Raw genomic sequence first — 22,829 nt, forward strand, 5'->3', positions numbered from 1 at the left:
TCTCACGAATGTGCTATAGACTACGGAGAGAAATTGCTGGAGTTTGTGTTGGGAACTGGCTCCTCTCGGGAACTAAGTGACATTTTATGAAAGTGGCTCTGGTGTCTCAGCTAGAAAAATGCAGGCATGATGTAAGCACACAAGCTGACATTTGCTTTCCATTGTCCCTGGCCTTTCATGATGCAAGGCTCCTAATAGTGAAGGGAAAATAAAAGACAAGAAGGGAGGAGGAGGTGAATACAATTGCAAATGCTACATTGGAACAGGTTGGAGTCAATTTGAATCCAAATTAGAAATAAGAGTTTAGCTAGGTACCTGTAATTCCTGCACAAGAGAAAGAGGGGGGGCAGGGAGGGAGAGAAGGAGGGAGAGAATGAATTGAAAGCCAGCCTGGGCTACATTAAGAACACCCTGACAGAATCTGTTTAAGAGCAATGTTACTGTAAACATTGCACAGCTGTATGGATAATTTTATCAGGGACTGTGGCACCTATGCTCATGTGTGTCTTCTATACACAACTGAGAAAATTTCAAAGCAAATAAGGAATTTAAATTTTATTCCCTGGCAATTCTTTGTTTAGGATACAGCATGCACGAAATTGTAAAGACCTCCACTTTGCTGGCACAGCTCACTTACCACCATGTCCTCACAGCTTCAAAAGTCATCTGAAGGACCATGTCCTGACTACAGTTTCACCTTCCAAAAGCCATGCTGGAAGCATGTGGGCTGAACTAATATGCAGAAATGTGTGAGGTGCATGCTAATCTATTTCTGAGATCGTAGACATGACTGTGGTGATCTGCACACCAATTGCTTTTCAGTATGTATGTTACCTTTGGAAAGTGTGTAGTCCATTGATGTCCTACATAGCATCCTAAAGGCAAGATTTCTGAGGAAATTCCAGATGCTTTCAGGGAGGAAGCAAGGTAGAAATGGTCTCCTGGGGATTGTCCTCATCTGCTTTCCCTGCCTGTAGGCTGCAGTTCCTTTGCTGGTCATAGTAGGCTAGCTGGATGAAGCTTGGGGAAGGGTTTATAAACAGAGCAATGGATGAGGGAGGGCTCAAGTAGAGAGCAGTTTTGCCTCCCTAAGTGATGTGTGTTTGTGAAATCTAATCAGATTTGGTAGTCAAGACTTCTGGTTTCAGTTTTTGTATGGTTTTCGCTCATGGCCTCTTAAAGGTGCTCTGAGTTCATATTCTCAACAAGAAGGTTATATGGGCTCTGACATCCCATCACCTCTCCTGCTTGCTCAGGTCTCCATTTTTTTCCCATAGACCATCTCTGTGTGCCTGATTGTCTGTGCTCATTCTGGGGCTGCAGTAACAAAGTACCTTAACCAAGACCTACACACAAGGTTATTCTCTCATTATTCTGGATGCTAAAAGTCAAGGTTAATTGGTACCAACTGAAGGCACTGGGAGAAAATCAATTTTCTGATTCTCACCTGGAGTCTGGTTGTTAGAAGTTCATAGCCTGTGTCCATGTTACATCAGTTTCTGTGTGTCAGCACATCATGCCCCTGTGTGTGTCTTTGTGCTTACATAGTGGTATCTTCTCTTTGTTCAACTTTGTCTCTTATAGGGCTACCTCTAATCAAGGATAACCTTAATTACCTCCTAGTGACACCATTTCCAAGAGCGCCCTTTGAAGCTCTAGATAGGCATGATGTTTAGTGGCAATGCTATTTAACCATACAGCCTTCCCATTGGTGGATTCATGTCTATTGTGTATGCAGAATACGTGAGCAAAATAAATGCTTTCCAAATTAAATTACTTAAGTGACATAGGTTTAGTACTGGGAAAACTCAAAGTGCAAACTAGACTTCCTGTTTAATATTCATTTAGGTTACTTTCTTCCATTCCTTATTGTTTTTCTGTTGTCTGATACTTATCTTAATATCCTCCTTCGTAGGGTAGTTCTGAATTCCAAATATGAATTTGGGATAAAGTACCATACTTAAGACATAAAGTGACAAACTGATTAGACTGGTGTGGTGGTACAAGCCTGTAACCCCAGCTCTTGGGAAGCAGAAGTAGGAGAGTTGGGAGTTTGAGGTCATAGTGGGCTGCATAGCAAGTTTGAGCCCAGCCTAAGCTACATAATTCCCTAAGTCAAGAAGCAAAAAAGAAAAGTAGATAGAAGCCATGTACTATCTTCTTCACAAAATACTGTATAACTTGAACTAATTTATTGCTCAGTTAAGCCACATTAAAGAAAACCTTAATTAGCTTTTATTTCACAGTAAAAAAAAACAAACCTCCTTTCTTATTAATGAATATTTATCTTTATTTTCCATTTCTTGGTGAGTGAGTCAGTGTGTGTGTGTGTGTGTGTGTGTGTGTGTGTGTGTGTGTCTGTGTCTGTGTCTGTGTCTGTGTCTGTGTCTGTGTCTGTGTATGTGTGTGATGCTTAAAAGTATATAGAAAAGGGGTTGGGAATTTAACTCAGTGGTATAGCGCTTGCCTAGCAAGCTCAAGGCCCTGGGTTTGGTCCTCAGCTCCGGAAAAAAAAAGTATATAGACGGGACCTAATGGTTGCTTTGAAGGCTTTCAAGTGCTAGTGAACCTATGATTTGTTAAAATCTTTGCTTAGAACTTGAAAGATTGCTTAGTAAAGAAATTTAGATTTTTATTTTCTTTTTTATCAACTTATTTTTGAAATTGAGACACAGCTTTGATTATTTTCTTTTGTTCTTTTCCTTCCTTCCTTCCTTCCTTCCTTCTTTCCTTCCTTCCTTCCTTCCTTCCTTCCTTCCTTCCTTCTTTCTTTCCTTCCTTCCTGTCTGTCTGTCTTAGGGTCATTGCTGTGAAGAGACACCATGACTAAGGCAACTCTTTTAAGGACAACATTTAATTGGGGCCAGCTTACAGGTTCAGAGGTTCAGTCTATTATCAACAAGACAGGAGCATGGCAGCATCCAGGCAGGCATGATGCAGGAGAAGCTAAGAGTTCTACATCTTCATTTGAAGGTCACTGGGAAAAAAAATCAACTCAACCGTGGTTAGGAGGAGGGTCTCATTGCCCAGCCCCACAATGACACACTTCCTCCAACAAGGCTACACCTACTCCATCAAGGCCACATCTCCTAATAGTGCCACTTCCTGGGCCAAGCATATTCAAAACACCAAACTTTCTTTATTTTTTGTTCTTGTTTTGTTTTTTTCCTTTGTTTTTTTAAGATGACAGGGTTTCTCTGTGTAACCACGCTGTCTGTCCCAGAATGTACTCTAAACCAGACTGGCCTTGAACTTCCAGAAATCCACCTTCCTTTACCTCTGTCTGCTGGGATTAAAGGCATGCAGCGCCATGCCTTGCTTGGATGAATTTCTTAAACCTCACATATTTATTTTTAAGGACACAATTCACATGCATTTGCTCACTCTGTTGATGGGCCCTGACTTTTATAAATGACTCTCAACTGTGTTTTATAAACAAGCTAGAATGTGTGGCTCCTGTAGTAAACAGTACAAAGGCGTCTGCTCAGTCTCCTCTTGGCTTTCCCTGAAACCGGAGGGGCTTCATGTGTTGTGCTGCCCGTGGCATTATGAGCTTGGAAGCCCTTGTTGCACACCATCTTGACAGGAAGCAAGTGTTTCCGTTCTCCGAGGTTTTCAGATCTAAATGGATAATTGGAAACCAAGCCTCCTAAAAGAACAGGACAACCACCTAACTTCTCAAGAGACTTTTTGTTTCTCCATTCCGTACTTCCTAGGACAAGAGAAGGTTGCTGAATTACCTGGAAGCCAGTCTCAGAAGCTCCCCAGCCCTCTAGCTTACGGGGACTGTGTCAGGTTTCTATAACTTACCTATAGTGAACATTCATCACACTTTTAAAAAAATAGTTAACTAAGAGAGATGGGGAAACTTAGAAGTTTGTGAAAATTCTCAGATATGGAAACCCACAATGCACCCCAAGAAATGGAAGATAGAGATTCATCAATAAGAAATGAAATTTTCATTACTGTAAAGTAAAAGGCAATTAGGGTTTTCTTTGTCCTTGGTTTAACTGAGCAATTATTTCAGTAATTAGAAACTTAAAATACACAATCTAGAACACAATGTCTCTTAAGGTGGGAGATGAGAGTTTTCAACTCTGACTGGAAGCAATTGCTGTGTTCCAAATCTTTTTAACACCCCAAAAGACCTTTGACAACAAACACACATGCACATACACATACAATGTACAAGGCACACACACACTCACACACACACACAAGTTCTGGGCCTCAGATCCTAAGTAACTAAAAGCTTGAAGTCAGTCAGCGCTAAAGGAACACAGTCAATTTATGTCACATTTTAGCAGGACAATTTCTCAGGGTTTAGGGTATTTTAAGATCCTGATTTTCTAATTTCTAAAACATCTGTTTAAATATGTTTTCCTGTTCCACTTCCTCATCCAGTTTGAAAAGTTGGGTTCTGTAAACCTTTGGGAACAGCCAGGCCCATGTTCTGACTTGGGCTGTGGCCCAGGATTGCTGGTTTTCAGTTAAATGTAGACCTCAGGGCCCGCCCTCCCGTGTCCTCTTGGATATTAAAAAGCACGGGACACTTTTACTGAGAACTTGGAGTTCTACCTGGTGCCATGGTTAGAACAACAAATCCTCCACTGGAACCCCAGGCAGAGGTTTAGACTAAGCCATGTTTTCCCTAGGGTGAGCATGGCTGTTGCTTGAAATGTCCGAGTATAGAATATAAAGAATCAGATGATAGCAACTGGTTTTTCTCTGTGATTCCCATCACAACTAAACCTCACAGCCATTTTAAGACTGATTGGTGGATGAGAATGTATGAGGGCCTGTGCTGGTTTGAATAGGTATGGCCCCCATAGAATGTTTGTATGCTTGCCTATAAGGAGTAGCACTATTAGGAAGTACGGCCTTATTGGAGGAGGAACTGTGTCACTCTGAAGGCAGGGATTTAAGGTATTAAGTGCTCAAACTATGACCAATATGAAACACATCCAGTCTCCTTCTGCTACCTTAGGATCAAGATATAGAGCTCTTGGCTCCTCCAGCACCATGTCTGCCTGCCCGCTGCCATGCTTCCCACCATGATGATAGTGGACTAAACCTCTGAACTGTAAGCCAGCCCCAATTAAATGTTTTCTTTTATACGAATTGCCATGGACATGATGTCTTTTCACAACAATAAAACCCGAACTTAGACAGGGCCAATAATAAGCAATGAAGTTGACTTGAACATTGGAACATTAATCTACACAATGTAGGATACATTCATTCTTCTATGCCTTAAAATACTTTGATAACCTGGTTACAATGATCAAACTAGTCTGGGAGATGATAATTAAATAATTTAAATCTAATTTGTTTTCATCCCAATCACAAAGGAGAACATGTGAACCTTCCTCACTATTTAATAATGTTTAATGAAAATAGCAACATCCATGATGATTATAAAATCTATGCTAGCCCAAATTCCTTTGCAGCTGCTTCTCCTGCAAAGCTCAGTGCTGGTGGGTGGTGGTAGGTGGTGGTGGGTGGTGGTAGGTGGTGGTAGGTGGTGGTGAGTAGTGGTGGTTGGGAGTAGTTGGGGTTGCTTGGTGGTAGTTGGTGGTACTTGGTAGGTGGTAGCTGGTAGTTGGTAGTAAGTGGTGGTGATTGGTAGTAGTTGGTGGTGGTTGGTGAGTGGTGGGTGGTGGTGGCTGATAGTGATTGGTAGGTGACAATGGAATTGATTGGTATGTGGTGGTTGGTAATGATTGGTAATGATCAGTGGTGAGGTTGAAGAGGTGGTGGTTTGTAGTGGTTGGTGGTTGGTGGTGGGTAGTAGGTGGCTGGCGTTGGTTGGTTTGTGGTGATCGGTAAGTAGTGGTAGGTGGTTGTGGTTGAAGGTTCATGGTGGTAGTTGGTGGGTGGTGGCTGCTGGTGGTTGTGCGACAGGGTCAGTCCTTTACACAGGTCTGTGTTCTCTGAACTAGTGGGTTCACTGATAAACACAAGCCAAGGGCTAAATTCCTTGCTAAGAGTTGGTTTGGAGTCCTGCCCAGATTGAATTTAGAGTAGTGTACCTCAGACTCTAGAAAGGCAAAAGACTCTAGAAAGCTTTCTTTCTGCATTAAAATTTTCCCTCAAGGCAATGGCATGGGGGGAGGCTGTTTCAAATGGAACATAGTAATGAATCCAAGAGAATCAAATTATTGATTGGAATTTTTGACCCCCTAAACTGTGTCAGCTACAGTTTAAAACACTCTAAGTTAACATGAAATAATTTTCATATTTATCAATTGCTTTCTATTTTACCTAAATCAATTTTTAAACTATTTTGGCATGTTCTTTCTGTAATTAGTTTAAAAGATGTAGATGCTTGGAAATTTATAATATATGGTTAAAAACCACTTGCCTGTGTGTGAGTGTATAGTTTATTAAAGACAGGAAGACGAATGACTCTTCTGAATTTTTTTAAAAAGACCTCTACTTTCCTAATCATTTATATGGGTGGCTATTTGTATTTTCTGGTTTTATTCCTTTTGTTACGAAAATACACTCTGAGCAGAAGCAACTTAGGGGAAAAGGGTTAGTTTCAGCTCACAGTTCCAGGTTATCATCCACTGTATCAGGTCATGAAGGAGGTGGGGACTTAGAATAAGTGGTCACAACAGAGACACAGTCGTGAGCAGAGAGAAGTAAATGGACATATACTAACGAGGCAGCTGTGTCTGTTAACTGATGTGCTTTAGATGGGGAGTGATCAAGGAAAAACATTGGACACTGACCTCTGCGCTCCATACGTACACACACACACACACACACACACACACACACACACACACACAACTCTGTGGAAAACAGTCTGTTTATGAGCTAAAAGGGAAACCTAATAGGAAATGTAGTCTCTTTATGAACCAAGTTTTAAAGTAATTGAGAAATAAGACAAGGAAATGAAACCTTTGGTGAGCAGAATAAACCAGAACGCGTGGTGCTGCTATTGCCAGGGTGTCATCCCCATCCTGGAATGTGACAGATGTATACATAAGGGTTAATTCCGGAAGACCTCCCTCGCTCATTGGGGCAAGCCTACTACAGAACAGAAGGACAGAGAGACAAAGAGGAAACACAGGAGTGTTCATCAGTTGGCATGCCTGCGCCTGCATCTCCGGCTCCATGGGGACCTATGTTTGGGGGATCACATATACTCTGGCAGTACCATGAGGGTGAGTCCACGCCAAGCACAGTTCGCCAAATCCTGAATCTTCCAATGTGGATTCTGTCAGGTGACCTACTTTATAGACTTTGAGGTTTATGGATGTGGAGTAACTTCCCCAAAGTCACCTGTCAAAGTGGCTTCATAGTCAGGAAGCTGCTCGTGACTGTACCCTGACTTTGTCTGTCAAGCATAGATCAAAGTCATTGGTAGCAGTGGCTCCTATAAAGTTGGTGGTGGAGACAGCCAATGATGGCGATGCAGGTTGTCTCAAGACCTATGTTCCCAGACCACCTTCCACGACTGTCTCTGCCAAGGACTCCACCAGAATGTGAGGACCAGTGTATCCACTGGATGCAGTGAGGGGACCAGGAAGCTTTCTGTGAAGGGGAAGTGGTCATGGCTGAGTAGAGAATGTTCCCTTTTTCATTTTCCTAAAATTAAACTTGCTGGACATTGCTGGAGATTTAGTTTGCAAACTGGAACGATCAAAGCGTGATAATGAAGTTTGAACCAGTGCCAGGGAAGATGAATGTGGAAGAGTGTATTCTGACAGTGGTCTAAAAGGGACTCATTTTAGCCGGAGTGTTCAAAGGCTTGCTTTTAAGAAAATGAGGCAGAACTATTTTAATAGAATAATCATCGGAATATAGCCAACATTTCTGTTTGCTTCCTGTTAGTATAATAAAACATTTTAATCAAAACAAATTATAAGAGGAAAGGGTTTGTTTCAGCTTACACTTCCAGGTAACAGCCTATCACTGAAGGAAGTTAGAACAGGAACTCTAAGCAGGAATTGAGGTGGAACCTCTTCCCCTCCCCCTCCTATTCCCAGGATCATACTCCATTAACTGTCTTAGTAAGCCCAGACCCACTTGCCTAGGGATGCTGACACACACAGCAGGCTGGACATTTTGTCACATCAATCATTTATTAATACATTCTCCCATAGGCATGGCCACAGGCTGATCTGATCATTGAAATCTGCCCATTGATGTTCTGTCTTTCCAGGTGACTCTAGGTTGTGTCAAGTAGACAATAAAACATACACAAGCATAGCAGCCATGAGAAAAAAAAGTTGTAGGAAGATGCATGCATGTGAAGCAACAAGAGCTGGGCTGGTGGCTTGTGGTCGAGGCAGGAGAATCACAAGTTCAAGGGCTGCCTTGTTTCCAGCTTGAGTTCAAGGCCAATCTGGATAACTTCATGAGAACATGCTTTAAAATAACAACCCTGAGAAGAGGGCTGGAAATGTAGCTCAGTGTGGAGTACTTGATCAGGATGCTCAAGGCTCTGGGATCTGTTCTAGTACTAAAGCAATCGTGGAAACCATCAACTTTGGAGAGTGTGCCTGACAAACAGATTAGGAAGGGTAATCTCACTGTTAATTTTCAATTATAGTCAAATTTCTTCTAAAATATGAATTGTTGATCTCAGCAGTTTGATATAAATCCCCTTACATTATGATTGTCTCGTCTATTAAAAATGCAAAGTAAATTTTATCTTGTAAGTTTACCATAATTATCATTAGCTTAAAATTTAAGTGATGAAAACCTCTTTAATGCTTCATCAGTGGTCTCGAGTTTGGATGCTCTGATCAGGTGTCCCCTTATCTCAGAGCCTGTAAGTGACAAGGGCCAGGAAACGAACCTACATGGGGAAGGTTTGTCCTGTACTGACTTTCACTGATCTCCTGAAGCCTGCTCAGAGAGCACAGTGGGAATCATAATTGTGCCTTTTTGTGACTGTGAAGTTGGGCAGCTTGGCCAAGTTACTGCCTCTCTCTAATCTTGCTTCCTTGTTTATAAACAAAGGAGCTGGAGCAGTTGGTCTGAACTTCTCCTATTTAGGAAATGGAAGTTCCATCCTAGCATTAGAGAGCAGTACAATGAGAATAATCAGGACTCATAAGATTAGGACCGTCTGCAAAAGGTTCTTTTTATCCTCTATCCCTTCTTGTTAAAAAAAATAACTTTCAAAATGAGAAAAAAATATGTCTGATACCCTGTCTTGGAGCTTTTTTTTTCCCTCTCAAGTTTTCTGAGAAATCTTTTAAGAATATTTGTTCCCTAAATTTTTACCTCGTGTGATTGGTTATTTTGCCTGCATGTGTGTCTGTGCACCATGTGACTGTAGTCCCCAAGGAGGCCTGGAGAAGGTGGTAGATCTCCTGGAATTGGAGTTACAGTCAGCTGTGAACTGCCAAGTGAGTGCTAGGAATCAAATCAAATCAAATCAAGTGGGTCCTCTAGAAGAGAAGCCAGTACTCTTAACTGAGGACTAGCTCACTCCAACCCTGAGAAATCTTGTTAATATGGTAAGAATCTGGCAGTCCCTTAGCTTAGTGGGTTGTCAGATCACCCTCCCCACAACACACACATACACTACCCACCACCCACCACCCACCACCACTACCAAGGTCTGGGCTTCATCATTGACAGCTCTTCTTGGACATCAGAGCATCCCCAGACACTATGGCCTCCCTCTCCTTTCTGTGCACACGCTCAGCTTCACTCCCCACATAACTGCTAATTATAACCTACAAGCCTGATATAGAAAGGACCAAAGAGAACATTCCTTCTCTGTCCTTTGGGCTGTCCCAGGGGTGTCTTGGATCAGGGATGGAGGTTGACTTCTTGATGAGATGCCCAAGAGCCACTGCGGGAACCAAAGCCGACTTAGCAGGACAGGTCTGAGGGCAGTGTGCTGTCTGAGGGCAGTGTGCTGTGGCTCAGAAGGACATGGGGTATTGGTATTGTGCTCTACATCACCTATTTAAAGTTGTCTAAAAATGTTTGTTTAATGCAGAAATCAAGTACTCATATCTAAAGTTCTCTAAAAGAAAATCAGAACTCCCCCACTACAGAAAGCAAAATCCACAGAAGCCCAAGTCTCTCGTGTAACTGGAATAGCCTGCGTACTGCAGACAGCATTTTCCCATATGCTCTAAATCCTCTCTAGATAGCTTAGCCAATATGGTAGAAATGCTCTGGACATAATTTAGCTCTTGAAATGCTTATAGAATGATGACCAGAAAAGGATCGATTTAATATTTAGGACATTTTTTTTCTAACATTTTCAAGTGTGAAACTGAAGGATGTGGGTGTTTGACAGGGAAATGGCTCCTAGGTGGCCCTGAAGAAGTGCAAAGGACTGAGGTGTCTGCCAGATCAAGCCAGCTCTTGTGAATGATTTTGACAGCTGAAGGCTGAGGGGCTTGGTGATGTGCACCAGGCGGGTGAGGAGGAGCAGCATCTTGTGATGTGTTTGCTGTGGTTATACCCTCAGGAGTCTTCAAGTAGCAAGACCTTCTGTAGACATTTGAGCTTGCTAGAATGGAATATCATTCTAGAGACGTGGAAAACACATTTTAAAAAATGTTTTTAGGTCATTTTTTCTACTTTTTCTTTTTCCTCTTTTCTCACTTTCTGAAGGTGTGAATTTTTTTCTTTTTTTCCAGCTATTTTCCCCTCAGCTCTTTTAATTCTTTTTCATTAATTAGATTATTGATTTATATCCCAGTCTGAGCTTCCCTTCTCTCCTCCCTCTCAATCCCTCCCTCTCTCACTTCACCTCCCCTATACCGCTCTCCCTTTCTCCTCAGGGAAGGCAAGTCCTCCCATGGATATCACACTGCCTTGGCATATCAAGTTGTAGTAGGACTGGGTGAGTCTTCTATTGAGTCTAGACAAAGCCATCCTGTTAGGGGAAGGGATCCAGAGGCAGGCAACTGGACAGCCTCTGCTCCAGCTATGCATCTGTTACATGTGTGTAGGGGCCTATGTCCATCCCACTCATGCTCTCTGGTTAGCGGTTTAATCTCTGTGGGCCCTCTTTGGCCCAGGTTAGTTGATTCTGTAGGTTTTCTTGAAGTGTCCTTGACCTCTCTGGCTCCTTCAATCCTTCCTCCCTCTCTTCCACAAGATTCCCTGAGCTCTGCCCAATGTTTGTCTGTGGGTCTTTGCATATGTTTTTGTCAGCTGATGGGTAAAGCCACTCAGATGGCTGTTATGCTAGGCTCCTGGTCAGCAAGTATAGCAGAATATTATTAATAGTGTTAGGGGGGGTCTCTCTCCCATGGCATGGGACTGGCGTTAGACTAGTCATTGGCTGTCCATTCCCGGACTCTCTGCTCCCTCTTTATCCCTGCACCTCTTATAGGCAGTAAAAATCGTATACACATCCCTCCCCTGAAGTCTTGCCTGGTTACAGAGGGTGACCTTTTATGTTCCATATCCCCTGTTTCTAGGAGTCTTAGCTAGGGTAACCCTCATAGATTCCTAGGAGTCTCCATTGTCTTAGATTTCTAAGTTGTCCCAGAGAAACTACCCCCCCCACACACACAATTCTCTCTCCTAGTTCTCTTTCCTGCCATCCTCCTTACCCACACTTGAACCTTCCTATTCCCCCTCCCACACCCAGTTCCTTTCCTCTATCCACCCCTGATGTTTATTTTATTCCCTCTTCTCAGTGGGATTCAAGCATCATACTTCCTTAGGTCCTTGTTAAATTTTCCTTCCTTGGGTCTGAGGATTGTAGCGTGTTTTTCTTGTACTTTATCTCCAATATCCACTTACCGTGTTTGTCTTTCTGTGCCTGGGTTACTTCACTCAGGATGATCTTTCCTAGTTCTGCCCATTTGCCTGCAAATTTCAGGATATCATTGTTTTTAATAGCTGAGTAATATTCTACTGCGTGAATGTATCATATTTTCTCTATCCATTCTTCAGTTGAGGGACATCTGAGTTGTCTCCAGTTTCTGGCTATTATGTATGAATAACGCTGTATGAACATAGTTGAACAAGGATCCTTGTGGAATGGTGAAGCATGGGTATATGCCCAGGAGTCGTATAACTGGGTCTTGAGGTAGAACTATTTCCAATTTTCTGAAAAACTACCAGATTGATTTCAAAGAGGTTGTACATGTTTACAATCCCACCAGCAGTAGAATGTTCCCCTTGCTACACATCCTTACCAGCTTGAGCTGTTACTTGAGCTCTTCTCTTAGCCATTCTGACTGGTGTAAGAAAGAACCCGAGAGTCTTTGTAATTTGCATTTGCTTGATGATTAAGAATGTTGAACATTGGGTTGGGGATTTAGCTCAGTGGTAGAGCGCTTGCCTAGCAAGCGCAAGGCCCTGGGTTCGGTCCCCAGCTCCAAAAAAAAAAAAAAAAAAAAAAAAAAGGAAAAAAGAATGTTGAACATTTAAGTGGTTTTTTGGCCATTAAAGATTCCTCTGCCGAGAAGTCTCTGTTTAGATCTATTGCATTTTTAATTGGATTATTTGGTTTGATGGCATCTAATTTCTTGAGTTATTTATTTATTTTGAATATCATCCATCTGTCAGATGTAGGGATGGTGACCATCCTTTCCCTTTCTGTGGGCTGTCATTTGTCATTTTGATAGTGTTCTTTGCCTTACAGAAGCTTTTCAGTTTCAAGAGGTCTATCTTCTGATATCTTCTTCAATTTTTTTCTTCATAGACTTAACATACAGGTTTTTCACTTGCTTGGTTTGAATTACACCACGATACTTTTATATTAGTTGTCAAGGGTGTTGTTTCTCTAATTTCCTCTTCACTTCATTTGTATAAAGGAGGCCTACAGAGTTTTTAGGCATCTGGTGAGATGATCATGTGGGGTTTTTTTTCTTTCAGTTTGTTTATTTGGTAGATTACCTTGATGGATTTTCATAGATTGAACCATCTTTGCATCTCTGGAATGGAGCCTACTTGATTGTGATGAATGATGTTATTGGATTGGGTTTGTTGAGTATTTTGACATCAATGTTCATAAGGGAAATTGATCTGAAATTCTCTTTCTTTGTTGAGTCTTTGTGTGGTTCAGCTATAAAGGTGATTGTGCCCTCATAAAATGAGTTTGGGAATGATACTTTTGGTTCTCTTTTGTGGAATAGTCTGTAAGAGTATTGGTATTAGCTCTTCTTTGAAGATCCGACAGAATTCCATGCTAAAACCATCTGGTCATGGACTTGTTGTTGTTGTTGTTGGGAAAATTTTACAGATTGCCTCTATTTCCTCGGGTTTCGTAGGTCTATTTAAATTGTTTACCTGATCCTGAGTTAACTTTAATAAGTGGTATCTATCAAGAAGATCATCCATTTCATTTAGATTTTCCAATTTTGTGTTGTACAGGTTTTTGAAAGAAGACCTAATGATTCTTTGGATTTCCTCAGTGTCTGTTGTTATGTCTCCCTTTTTATTTCTGATTTTGGTAATTTGCATATTGACTCTGTCTTTCAGTTAATTTGACTAAGGGTTTGTCTAACTTATTAACTCTTCATTGATTTTTTTTGTATTTTCTTTGTTTCTAATTTATAGAATTCAACCCTTAGTTTAATTATTTCCTGCTGTCTACTCCTCGTGGGTGTGTTTGCTCTTTCTGTTCTAGAGTTTAAGGTATGTTAAGTTGCGGTATGGGATCTCTCCAAGTTCTTTTGTTCTTAGTGCTATGAACTTTTCTCTTAGCACTGCTTTTATCTTAGTTGCTTAGATGTGTGTTTTCTATGCAGCAGAATGATGAATTGGTCTTCACATCCATTCTGTTAGTCTATGTCTTTTTTTTTTTTTTTTTTTTTTTTCCGGAGCTGGGGACCGAACCCAGGGCCTTGCGCTTCCTAGGTAAGCACTCTACCACTGAGCTAAATCCCCAGCCCAGTCTATGTCTTTTTATTGGGAGAATTGATTCTGTTGATGTTCAGATATTAATAACCAATGACCCCAAGATGTTAGAGATGCCAGAGTGAGGCAATATTTGCTGAGGAAAGCTGCTAACAGGAAGTGGAACCAGCCCAGGAGAAAGACGTTTGTTGCAGTCCACAAAGATGAAAAAAGAGTTGGAGATCTGAAGACTGCTTTGACATTACACATGGAGATGCTGAGTTTGGGGTTTGCCCAGTTGTTAATCCTGTTATTTTGATGGTGGTATCCTTTCTTTTGTGTGTGTGTTTCCTTTCTTTTGATTTTGGTGGTGTGAGACTATTTATTTTCCGTGATTTTTTTGGGTGTAGTTAACCTCCTTGGGTTGGAGTTTTCCTTCTAGTGTCCTCTGTGGGGCTGGATTTGTGGAAAGGTATTGTTTAAAATTTCCCCCCTGGAATATCTTGGTTTCTCCATCTATGGCTATTGAGTGTGTTGTGGGGTAGAGTAGTCTGGATTGGCATCTGTGGTCTCTTAGAGACTGTAAGACATCTGCCCAGGCCCTTTTGGCTTTTAAAGTCTCTGTTGAGGAGTCTGGTGTAATTCTAACGGTCTTGCCATTTTTAACTGTGTAGTTCAGTGGTTATCACCATCGGCCTTCTCTAGGACTTTCTCACCTTTGCACATGGAAACTGTGTCTACCAATAAATACAACTACCGTGCCCATTCTACAGCTCCTACCCATACTCTCCTTTCTGACTACAGGTGCTTCACATAGGGCAGTACTCATCCTTTCATATCTGGCTTGACTTACTGAATATATGTCCAAGGTGTATTCATGCTGTAGCAGGAGCTAAGATTTCATTCCTCTTAGGGCAGTATAACATTCTGTTTTGTGTACATACCACATTTTGCTTATGGACATCTGGATCGTTCTAATCATTTTGCTACTACAAATAAGGTTCATGTGTTTCAAATATCAGAATCGCAGTGTCCAAACTTGGGGTGGAATATTTTGTGAGGCAGTTATTCTATATTTATATCTTGAGACACATCAGGTTTTTCCAAAAAAGAAAAAATAAAAAGATATTGCTATAGGAAATTTCCAGTGAATAAATATGAAAACAACTGCCCATGGACAATGCCACCCTCAAAGCAATACATCTTACTAGAGAGGATCTCCACCGGTTGCTAATGGTTGAAGAACAGAATAGCAAATGTCATCTTAAGTTCTATCAACCGTGAAGTACAGGCATTTTACAGTGACGATGTCTGTTGGAAATTACCTCCTTCAAACAATTAAAGTTTAGCATCAAGAGAGGTAAATACATTGAGTGAAAAAAAATGCATTGAGTGGCCCTACTTCCCAGTGAGAGGGACCATTGTCACAAGGCTGTCTTTATTCTCTTTTCTTTTTTTTTTCCGGAGCTGGGGACTGAACCCAGGACCTTGCCCTTGCTAGGCAAGTGCTCTACCACTGAGCTAAATCCCCAACCCCAGTCTTTGTTCTCTAATGAAGATTTACCCAGTTGCAGTTTACCATCTTTGCACTCACTCCTTACAATTCACAGTGTATGAGTCATTGATTTTTAAGAACATTCTCAGAGCTAACTAGCCACTACAAAGATTTTTAAAGATTATTTAATTTGTAGAGATTATAATATGATTATGTAATTCTCCCTTCTCTTTCCTCCCTCCAAGCTTGCCCATGTATCTCTTTCTTTGCTCTTTTCAAATTCATGGCCTCCTTCCTCATTAATTGTTGTTATACTCATGTGTACACACACACACACACACACACACACACACACACACACACACACAATATATTATACAGACTAAATATTATAAACAATAAATAACAAATAAGTATGTATTATGTATATGTATTCCTAAACATATAAATACAACATGCACAGTCTGTACAATGTTACTTGAATGCGTGTTTTCAGGGCTGACCTTTGGTATTGGATGACCAATTGATGTGCTCTTCCCTGGTGAGGATTACTGAAAAAAGAAAAAAGAAAGAGTAAAGGAAAGAGACAGAGGTGGAAGAGAAAGAAAGAAGAAATAAAAAAGAAAGGGGGAGAGTCACAGAGACAGACCAACAAACTGACTTGTTATAGGAATTGTTAGGGAAGTCAAGAAATCCTATGGTTTGTTGCCTGCAAACTGGAGACTGAATCTTAATCTGTGGTGTACTTCAGTTTGACTGTAAAGTCAGAGGGTCCAAGGTTCATGGTGCCTTGGTCTAGACCCACAAACTAAAGAATGAGAAGCACTGATGTGTGAGGGCAGAGATGAATGTCTGGCTTAATGAATTCACCTTTCTCTATATATTTTGGACCTGAACAGATTGGATGATGCCTCCCCAAACTAGCCCTTAAGTCAGTTACTTCAGGAAATGCTCTCACACGCTTACTTAGAAATCGTAGTTTAGCCCCTATTCTGACATTTGTTAGCTTAGGCAAGGTGGTGTTATGAAGTTAACCACCAACCAGGTGTGGGTGACACACACCTGTAGTCCCAACATTAGGATGGGGGAAACAGAAAAATCAAGAGTTAAGGTTGTCTCTAGTTATACAGTAAGTCTCAGGCCAGGCCAGTGTACATGAGAGAAAACAACAAACAAACAAAATTAACCACTATACCACAAATAATATATGAAGTTTCTCACACATAGTTTTTCTATAAATGTTGAACTCTATGAAAATACCATTTATGATCATAAATTTCTGCAATACAAATGACCAGAATGCCTCAAAAAATGCCTGCACCACTAGAAACAGAAAGAAAAAAGTAAGCACAAACGTTACATTTACAGGAAAATAGTAGAAATCACACTGAAATGCTTGTAGGATGCTTGCTTGGTTCCTGGATCGAGAGGAAAAAGCACATGGTGCCTTTTGACTGTTCAGTTGTCTTAGGGTTTTACCGCTCTTAACAGATGCCATGACCAAGGCAACTCTTAAAAAAAAATTTTTTTTTTGCTTCTTTTTTTTTTCAGAGCTGGGGACCGAACCCAGGGCCTTGCGCTTCCTAGGCAAGCGCTCTACCACTGAGCTAAATCCCCAACCCCAACTCTTAAAATTTAAACTCTGGCTTACAGGTTCACAGGTTCAGTCTATTATCATGGCAGCATCCAGGCAGGCATAGTGTACACGAGATTCAGTGAAGGGCTGTCTATAGCTCTGAAGAGATGAAAAAGGTCAAAATTTGCAATAGGCAATTAAATAAATTAACCATGATTCAGTCATACAACAGAATAAAAGTGATGTAGAAGACCATGCATGACCTGGGGAGGATACTCACAATGTATTAAGTGAAAAACCAGTTACAAAACAGTGTGCACAACACGAGCCCATTTTTATAAAAATATACAAAGTAAAAGGACAAATGAATTTATCAAAATATTAACACTGTTACTTCCACACAGTAGGATGACTGTTGGTTTCGATTAACCATCATCTCCCCTTCTTTCCTATGTGTATTTTCTACCAGAAAGGGAAGGAGGAAGGAGAAGAGGGAATTATTTAATCTCAAAATAGTCAACCTTGTTCCACAAGACTCCTGGTAAAGTGGCCATTACTATTCAGTTTGGACCTAGGGAACTGCTTTCTTTTGTCCATTGGAGCCCCCACAATTTCTTTCTGGACAAACTATACAATAAGCCATTTTTGATAGAGCTAAAACTATCACACCACATACACAAAAATTCAAAGAAAGTATTAGTACAAAGACTAGACGAGAAAATAAAACTCTCCACTTTAAAAAAGAAACACAATCACGCACCCCTGTAAACTGCACCAATCTACATCACCTAATGTTAGTTTACTGCAGATAGCGTGACAGCAAAAGAGAAGGCTCCCATGTCTCATGATTCCAAGTGCTCACTGCTCCCCTGCTGGTTCACACTCTCCTGCAGCGTCTGCACAGAACCAGACCCACTGCTCAGTTCCCACAGCCTAGCAGGAACCTGACCTTTCCAAGAAGGTAAATGATTCCTTTCTTTCTTTTTCTTTTTCTTTTCTTTTCTTTTTTTTAAAGAATTTATTGGCTTTATTCACAAGAATAAAAATAGTTCTTAATACACTTTCATTTTAATTAAAATATAATTACATAATTTTCCATCTTTACTACTTCTAATTCTTTCTATACCCTCCCATATAACCTCTGAAATTTATGATCTCTTTTTTTTTCTTTTCTTTTTTTTCTCGGAGCTGGGGACCGAACCCAGGGCCTTGCGCTTGCTAGGCAAGCGCTCTACCACTGAGTTAAATCCCCAACCCCCTTATGTTCGCTTTTTTATTATCATTGATACATACATATATAAATTCATAAATATATAAATATAACATCCTGTTTTCACTAGTGTTGCTTGTATATACCTGATTTCAGGGCTGACCACTGGGTATTGGACAAAGAACTAGGAGGGTATCATCCAAAGAGAACACTAATTTTTCCTCTCAGCAGTCGTTAATTGTCTGTAGTTCTTTGTCAACTAGTGGGACTCCTTGAGATTTCCCTCTTCCCTGTTAACATTTCTGTTAGTGTCCTCACTGATCAGATCCTGTTTATGCAGACATATTGTTAGAGCATCATGGGTATAACAATGTCATTCCTGGCAGGCACAATTTCACACTACAGACTTCCTGTTCCTCCGGCTCTTAAACCATTCTGCCCCCTCTTCTGTGTTTCCTGAGCCTGAGCAATATGAGTTGTATTGTGGACATATCTGTTGAGTCTGGGCACTTCAGGATAAGTTGTTTTATACATTTTGACCAGTTGTCGTTTCCTGTGGAGATCTTCATCTGCTTCAAAGAGATGCTTCTTTGATGAGGGATAAGTTACACTCATCAATCAGAGTTAGTTTGTGATCTCTAGGTCTAGGGATTTTTTTTCTTCCATTTTTATTAAATTGTGTATTTTTTTATTTACATTTCCCTTTCCCAGTTTCCAGGCCATCAGCCCCTAGCCCCTCCCCTCCCCTTCTATATATGGATGTTCTCCTCCCATCTACCCCCCATTACCACCCTCTCCCCAACAATCCCGTTCACTGGGGGTCCAGTCTTGGCAGAACCAAGGACCCCTTCCACTGGTGCTCTTACTAGGCTATTCATTACTACCTATGAATTTGGAGCCCAGGGCCAATCCATGTATAGTCTTTGGATAGTGGCTTAGTCCCTGGAAGCTCTGGTTGGTTGGCAATGTGGTTCTTATGGGGTCTCAAGCCCCTTCAAGCTCTTTCAGTTCTTTCTTTCAATGGACTGAAAACTCTCTCTTCAGGAAGGAGACTGTAATACTAAAAGAAAGGGACAATTTCAGGAGTGCTAGGACCATATCTATCAAAGGAAAAGGAATTCTAAGAGGCATGATAGCAACTGACGCAGCCTGAACAGCCACGGAGAGTAACAGGCACCGAGTTTAATAGATTAATAGGTTAATAGGTTAATAGGCCAGACAATACTTGCTTCTGCATTCAACTGAATTATTCAGTTACATTTTAAAGAAAATATGGTATTACTTAAGCTATGGCTGTTTTACCGAAAAATTGCTTTCAATAAATAAATTCTAAGCATCTAGCTAAGTTACCATGCAGGACAATATAAGGCCAAGACAAACTCAAATTTGTAATAAAGGCAACTTTCATTCAAAATGAACTCTACCCTTATATTTTATTAAAAGGGTAAACATTATGAATTAACCCAGCTGCTTACTTGAATTACAAAATGGAATGATTCAGTATGAAAATAAGAAACCTCTACAAATCTCTGGCAGTAATAAATTGCAATATACAATGTATACAAAGCGTCATTAGAGCAACAAACTCTCGTACTAAACAAAACTATTTTAATACCTTTAAAATCCATTTTTATTTAAAAATCATTCACGAGAAAGATTCTACAGTCAGAATTAGCACCTCAATTAGTCAAGCATCAGGAGGCTAAGTTACAGTTTCTTATTATAAGAGGATGCGGCTTCACCCTCATTTCCTCCCAATGCCTCTGCTCCAGACTCGGTCAGACTCTCTCTCTTCATACAAGCTGGGTTCCATCCTTTCTTCAGATCACAGAAACTGGATTTGCCAGACACTAGAAATCTGTTGATAGGACGTCGTGTAAACCATAACGTTTTGCTGTTGACCATCTGAAGTTATTATGCCAGCTGGTAACTGGTTAGCGAATGGCTTTTCTGTGAGCTCCTCGCTTAGTCCATCCGTAATGCCCTTCTCTCCTTTCATGACCTCTCTGAACTTCTGAAGTTTCAGTTTCAGAGGCTTCATGTAACTGTCAAAGCCTAGAGTGGACATGGCAAACAGGATATCCTCCCCATTGTCTTCCGCCTCTCCTGATGACTCCTTTCTCTTGCTTCAGACATTATGAAGCATACAAATTCACTCACACATTCCTGGAACACATTCTTTGGCATCTTTTGTGATGTTTCCTGTTTGAGGTACGGCAAAAAAATATGGCAAGTTTTATGTTGGGCATATTTGGTCCCAAGAGAACTCACTAGGTTCTTGTTTATTCTTTTTAATTTCAATATATCATTAAAATTATTCTTTATGAGTGTATACACATATATGTGTGTATGTGCATGCATACAGAAGCCAAGTGCCAACCTTAGTATAATTCATTGACAGTTTTCGGGTGGTTAATATTGAGGTGGTTAAGGCTGGGCGGTTGTGGCACATGCCTTTAATTCTAGCATTTGGGAGGCAAAGGCGGGTGAATCTCTGAGTGGTGATCCAGGCAGCCAGGACTACACAGAGTAAAGGATTATCTAGACCAGCAGTTCTCAACCCGTGGGCAGTCACTCACCTCTTTGGGTGTCAAATGACCCTTTCACAGAGATGCCTAAGAGCATCCGAAAACACAGATGTTTACATTATAATTCATAACAGTAATGAAGTAGCAGAAAAATAATTTTATGGTTGAAGGTCACCACAACATGAGGAACTGTATTAAAGGGTAGCAGCGGGGTTGGGGATTTAGCTCAGTGGTAGAGCGCTTGCCTAGCAAGCGCAAGGCCCTGGGTTCGGTCCCCAGCTCCGAAAAAAAGAACAACAAAAAAAACAAAAAACAAAAAACAAAAAACAAAAAACAAAAAAACATACTTTAAAAAAAAAAAGGGTAGCAGCATCAGGAGGATGGGGAACCACTGATCTAGACCAAGTTGGACACATTCACATGGGATCATTTAGATTTCAATTAGTTAACTGAGGCAGGAAGACCTGTCCAAAGAGCTGGACAAATTAACAGGAGAACAGGAGCTGAGCAGCAGCAGTCGCCAGTCACTGCTGATGCAGTGTGACCTCAGGCCCTTGGTGTCATGACACCACACCATGGTGGAATGTCCTACAGACCAAAGTCAACTCTTCCTCCCTTAATCCTGCCAAGTATTTTGACCCAGCAACGAAAAGCCTAACTAAGCTATTAGAAAGTTGGGGTTACTCCTAGGATAAACCTGACTATATGGCTCCTTTGCTTTTGAAACCGTTCTACGGGAGGAGTGTGGAAGAACTTGGAAGCATCAGGCTATAGAAACCCTGGATCCCATTAAGGATTCTAGACTACTCAAGTGGGAGTTTAGGATCCCAGAATGTCAAAAGAAACAGAGACCTTGGAGACATGGTCCATGAAGTTTGAGAAGGAAACAAAGATTCTGTTAAGGACTAGGCTGGGAGCTTTTCTGTTTGATATCGTGGTGAAGAATCTGACTGTATTTAATCTGCTCAAGTCTTGAGAACTTTAGTGAGGCTGAACTTAAGAGTAGTGGAAAAATTTCTTAGGCAAAAGAAATTTCAAAACAGTATATAACTCAAGCTGTGGCATGGCTACTTTCCAGTATTCTTTGGATCTACATTGAAAGAGTAAAAGGTAAGGAATGCGGGCAGCTGTAGTGAGGAAAGTCGTGTGGGCAAGTCTAAAACTGCGTAGAAGAAGAGTGGAGATAAACTGTCAGCAACTGTTAAAGAGAAACCTCACAATTTTCATTGGAACAATAGGAAAGTTATCCTGAAGGTGAGACTCATACACCGCTCCCACTATTAAAAAATGCAAACTCAGGTAAAAATGAGAAAGCCCAAAGTGATAAAACCACATAAGGGATTTCCTACTCCCAAGGGGAGTGAATTTGTAGTTCAGCCACCAAGGTGTTTGCTTCTGGTCTGGTCCAAAGCAGCAGAGCTTAGCAGTGTCATCCACATGTTTCTGGGTTTCTAGGAGTGAAAGACCCACGTGAAACATGTCACTGAGTCTTGTTCCTTGGTTCCAGAGAGCTGTTGAGGCCAGTCAATGTGTGGCAAGGTTAGATTTTCCACATGGACACCTTGAGAGACTACTGCATGAACTTATGAAGGGGAAGCCTGGATTGCCAGCAAGACCTTAGGATGTTAAAGATGCAGGGCCATGAGACATCTGCTGAAGAAAGGTAAAGGCACAGAATGGAGCCAACTCAAGTGTGTGCTCTAGGCCATAGAGCTGGAGAGACGGGGCTACACAAGCCCTCAGAGCCACGAGAATTTTGTCATGAGCTTCAGAAGCTAGACATGGAGCTGCATGATGAGCTTCCTTCCATACTGTGTTTCGCTCTTGTTTTAGTCTGATCATTCCTTGTTGTGACTCTGTTTCTTCCTTTAGAGTGGGGAATGCTCATTCTGTGCCGTCACATATTGGAGGAAGATGTTTTTGTTTGTTTGTGTATTGTAGGCACACAGAGTTAAGCGATTGCTTCCAGTCTCGGATGACATATGCACACAAAGACATTTGAAGGACATTAACGTTAGTGACTATGGGAACTCTGAAGCTGGCCTGAATGCATTTTGCATTAATAGATGGCCATGTGCCTAGAAGTCAATGAGCAGAAGCTTATAGGCTAAAGGTGTTTTGGTGTCAAGTTAAAAGGGGTTCACCTGTGGTGGTTGGTTAATATTGATAGTCAATTTTACCAGCTCTAGACTCAGGAGATAACCCTCTGTGAGTGACTACCTAGATTAGGCTCGG

At 41.1% G+C, this 22,829-nt stretch overlaps 1 protein-coding gene and 1 pseudogene across 2 annotated transcripts in view; one reads left to right on the top strand and one right to left on the bottom strand.

The window, feature by feature from the left end:
- Gna14 (G protein subunit alpha 14) overlaps nt 1-22,829 on the top strand; it is a 182,411-nt gene that overhangs the window by 105,862 nt on the left and 53,720 nt on the right. The window lies entirely within an intron of this gene.
- Nucleotides 19,844-22,829, bottom strand: part of LOC148007871 (nuclear transcription factor Y subunit beta pseudogene) — a 31,983-nt pseudogene continuing 28,997 nt past the window's right edge.

This window comes from Rattus norvegicus, chromosome 1, assembly GCF_021556685.1.
Source record: "Rattus norvegicus strain SHRSP/BbbUtx chromosome 1, alternate assembly SHRSP_T2T, whole genome shotgun sequence".
In the NCBI taxonomy this organism is placed as follows: Eukaryota; Metazoa; Chordata; class Mammalia; order Rodentia; family Muridae; genus Rattus; species Rattus norvegicus.